General features: G+C 48.5%; 1 long non-coding RNA gene across 1 annotated transcript; it reads right to left on the reverse strand.

Moving 5' to 3' along the window:
* Positions 1-1,086: 1,086 nt before the first annotated feature.
* LOC112945598 lies at positions 1,087-3,604 on the reverse strand. Its single transcript, XR_003249044.1, has 2 exons — positions 3,405-3,604; positions 1,087-1,481 (listed from the first exon to the last, which is right to left on the reverse strand). It is a non-coding gene; the product is annotated as an uncharacterized LOC112945598 (long non-coding RNA).
* Between the last annotated feature and the right edge of the window lie 1,029 nt (positions 3,605-4,633).

Consider the following 4,633-nt stretch of genomic DNA (forward strand, 5'->3'; position numbering starts at 1 on the left):
TGGCGGCGGCGCCTCCCGCCTCCCCGGGCCAGGCCGCGGGGCCGCCGGCCGCTCCGTGGCGGCACCCGAGTGCCTCCCCGAAGGCTCCATGTGACCTCAGCTCAAGGTGCTCGAGAGAAAGTGGGGCAAACCAGACCCACAGTTTGGGTTTTGAAGGGTTCAGGGTGCCACAAAGGGCGAGTATTGGGCACCCAGAGGCCCTCAGGCTGCTTCAAAGAGCATCGTGTGACGCCATAAGTGACAAAATTCGGCACCCAAAGGCCCTCAGGCTGCTTCAAAAAGCACCATGTAAAGGTTCGTGTGATGCCGTAAGTGACAAAATTCGGCACCCAAAGGCCCTCAGGCTGCTGCAGCCAGCACCACGTAAAGGTTCATGTGATGCCATAAGTCACAAAATACCATCTCCACTGTCAAAAAAAGCAGCACATACATCAGCAACATAGTTTTCTGGCCCAAAAGGCACACGTGGCATCAGTAAGCACAGGCGGAAAGAGGGTCTGTAAGATGAAATCAGCTTCCAGCCCCACTTTGTACTTGTTGAATGTTGACATGAACAGAGGGTCCGGCTTGCGTGCCACTCTGCACGAAGCAGGCAAACACTGGGGAGGGTTGGGGAGGTAGTCTAGTCTGAGCAGGAGGATCTAAGTAGGATTAACTAGGAGTCCATCTAAGCAGGAGGTCTGGAACCAAAGTGAAGYTTAGTCTAAAGATGGGAGGATCAAGGGAGACGTGGCAACTGACCTCGCGTAGGTACCTGGATAGTCCTAAGAGAAAAGGAATAATTATTGTATATGTGGTGGGGAAAAAAAGGGGGAATAAATGTGCTTAAATTGCAATATGGCAGTGTGACTCAGGTAACTAATATAGCTTAGGAAAACTTGTTAATGTTAAGAGACATCCTGGGAAAGTCTCTGTTGTTGGGAGTTAAGCGCATCCAAATACTTCTGAAGCAGGACACAGTTAAGCTTGACCATGGGATCAGGGCAGGGAAATGATCTAGGACTTTTTAGTCCTCCATTACAACCATATTGAGGGTGGTRGAGCTCTTTATTGCAAGGGTTTCATTAAGAGGTTCTTATTTCTAATTTCCTATCAGTGCTAGTAATGATAGAGCTAATACCAGCATGGTTGCAGCTGCCAGGGCACAAAACAAGCTATAATAAGCCAGAGACATCAAGAGTAGCAATCCATTGCAGCAATGCATAGGCACCAAGGCGAAGACAGTAAAAGGATGCGACTTCTCTTCGATGAAAAGGAAAAGACTGCCTACCCACGATACCAAGAAGTCACAAAGTGTTTGTCACTTGTCTTCACTGTGACTAGAACTAATGGGAWATGGGTAAAATGTCATTCTGAAGTATGAAAATATTAGGTCTCCAAGTCCTTAAGATAATTTCAATGCTTTCAGACGAGGTGGCCAGGTGAAATTCATCCTGTAATGGCTGAACACTAGCTGAAGCAATCTCCTTGTCTTTGAGAACCTGCAGAGAACAGAGAGGTTCAGGAGACTGGAAAAGGGCAAACATACCGACTTTTTTTTTTTTTTTTTTTTTTTTTTTTTTTTTTTTTTGGTAAAAGCAAGTATCTGAGGAATTACTGACTAGCCAGTCAGTTTTACACAAATCAACAGCAAATAGGCAACTCAGATTTACCAAAACAAAACAAACAAAACAAAGAAAATATGTCAAACCAATCTTTCACGGGGAAGTAAAAGGCCTGTGGAAAAGGAAGTAGCATTAGATGTCATGTATCTTGACTTCAGTAAGGATTTTGATTCTGTTTCATCTGATGGTCTTATAGCAAACTAGGAAACACTGGAAAATAGATAAATAGATCTACTGAAAAATACTGTAATGACAGCCTGATGCTAATTAGTAAACCTTAATCTAATATGGGTTTTCAATGACACATTGTCTAAGAGGAGAAGTGTATCAATAAAAAGTTCTGCACAGATCTGTCCTGAGAGTGGTAGTACTTAGTAGATTTTTTCAGTGATCTTTACAGTGGATTAGGAAGTTCCTATTGAATTTTCAGGTAAGACTAGCCTGTGAAGGGCTGCATTGAATTTTGAAAGGAAAACTAATTTAGGAAATTTAGGAAAGGAAATTTAATGGRCTTCCTGAGTGGGAGAAATGGCCTGAAAGAATAGAACACAATTTAATAAGGCAAATGTAAAGCTCTGCAATTGGAAAAGTAGAATGAGTTTATAGGATGAGGAAATGGCTGGGCAGACCTCCATTCTATCAGTGGTCTCCATCAGGCTCAGGGATTTCGTCAGAGTACCAGCTACCTTCAGACTGGCAATGGTGGAAGGATTAAGGGCCCAGAAAAGCCTTTTCTGAAGCTCTAAAGTCTCGTTGTCTCTCCCCTCCAAGAGTTACTGAGGCTGTTTGATATTTCAGTTCTCACTGCCAAAATATTTTCACTTTGCATGCAAGGATCCATTCCATTACTATTGGGCTGACTTTACAGAATCACAGGACAGTTTGAGTTCAAAGGAACCTCTGGAAATCACCTGCTCCAACCAAAGCTCCAACCTGTGCTTATRGAAGGTCAGCTAGAGTAGGTTTCTGAGCACTGAAATTTATATATTAATATCTGGCTTCTGCTCTTTGTTCTTTTGCTCTGGGATTCAGACCCAGGAAGCCTCACCCTGCAAGGTCTCTTCTTTCTGGTGAGGGGACAGCCACACTTTGCACTCTGTCCTTAGCACATCACACAAAGGGTGATGGAGAGATGGGAGATGGACTGTGTTCAGACCAGTGCAAATGGTACTGTCACATTTTCAGCCAGTCAAAGATTGCTTAATGTTGGAGCTGCTTAGTGCTGTGCAGAGTCATAGTCCTGCCTTGCAAGAGCCTTGGAGTACCTGAAGGGAGCCAGGTAGAAGACACTGTCCTTCCATGAGAAGAGAAAGAAAGGAGGGGAAAAAGAGTGGCTATTTCCCCTTGTGTCTTGTCACTGCAGGCAGCAGTGGGACTGAGTGCATTCCCTGTGGTGCCTGTTCTTGCTCTCCACACGGAGGAAGGGATGCTGCTGTGAGGCCATTCTTACATGGCATGTCTTTGAGTCTCCCTGCCCTAAACCAGTAAGACAAGCTGAACTGGCACCGTAAACTCGTGTCATGGATGTACAGCCAGATTATGCCACAAATATTAATAAGACAAAGTTGCTTCACCTGCAGTTATTAACCGCTTCCTATCTCAGCCCAGCCTCTCTTTGCTTTTGGACTCTGCCCATGCCTTATTATCTCACTGCCTACACTTTTCTTATCCACGTCTTTGTGCACTCTACTGTTTTTCCTAGGGGCAGCTGTGTCTTCATCTGTTTTTCTCAAATGTAATTGAGGATTGTCTCAAAAAAAAAAAAAAAAACCCAAACAAAAAACAAACAAACAAACAAACCTGTCTCTCTGTCCATATGCTCTTGCTAAACTGTAGTCACACTAAGTGGGTATAGAATTAGCCTTTCTTTCATAGTTGGTGAGTCTTTCATTCCTGGGGTGTTTCATTCCCGGGGCCTCTTCCTGCAAGGGGTGGGTTGGTCCCAGGTTGACTCCAGCTTGCAGGCAAGCGGAGAGCACTATCAGAAAGCAGAAACCTGGAGGAATGGAACGTATTTCACACGCAGCCCAGGGGTGTATGTGTAAYATCAAGGTCACGTCAATGGCTTTTCTGATGTCGACGTGTTAATGCAGCTGCCTATCAGATGTAAGGCGCTCCCACGTTAGTGTCCGAATYGACATCAGGGATCTGCCTAAAGGGAACCCTCCCGTCGTCCTCCCTGGCCGTGCTTTGGTTCGTAGCGCAGAACGGCCTCAGCGCGGGCAAACCAGACTCCTCTGAGAGGAAGCTGAGCCAGCGGCTGTGCACTAACGCGGTGCTCAGCACTAAGCTCCAGGCGCTGCTTGGTCCATGGGGTCAAGGAAGGGGGAATCCACAGGACTGCACTGGGGTTGGACTGGACGGTCTCCAGGGCTCCCTTCCAACCTCGGMCATCCCGGGATCTGTGAAGCAGGGAGACACACTCCTTTCGAGGAGGAGGAGGCCRGATTTGATTATTTAAACCCTTTTAAGCACCCCGATGCCACATTAGGCAGTGCACATGATGCAAACCCCTCTTTCGGCTCCTCCCTTTCCTTTGGGAGCCATGACTTTATCAGCTCTGACTTCCCAGGGCGGAATCCTTTGGAACCACTCTGGTAGTGTCAGGGCTGCAGACTTCCAAGGAGTTCACGCTCCCATCGTTTACCTGAAGCCCCCGCACGCCTTCCAGCGGGACGCGGGCAGCGTGTACCTGTCCCCAGCAGCWGCCGCATCCCAGTGCCAAGAGCGACGGGGCCCCGAACGGCACCAACGCGGTGCGGCCCGACGGGGAACTGCCCCGCGCGGGGCTCCAACGGCTCCCGCACCAACGCCCCCTCCGSTGCCGCAGCTACTCCCGCAAAGGAAAGCGCTTACGGCCCCAGCAGCGCCAGTAACAACAGGAACAAACGGCGTTTGGGCTGTCGCAAAGASCAGCGCTTGCGGCCCCGGCAGCGTGGCCGGCCGCGAACACGCGCGGCTGCCGCACACGCAGACGCCCGCGGGCGCTACGCGGGGCCCGCTCGGATGCGCCGCTCGCGCCCGGCGCC

Source organism: Nothoprocta perdicaria, unplaced genomic scaffold (genome assembly GCF_003342845.1).
Source record: "Nothoprocta perdicaria isolate Ctin4 unplaced genomic scaffold, notPer1 scaffold_193, whole genome shotgun sequence".
Taxonomy (NCBI): Eukaryota; Metazoa; Chordata; class Aves; order Tinamiformes; family Tinamidae; genus Nothoprocta; species Nothoprocta perdicaria.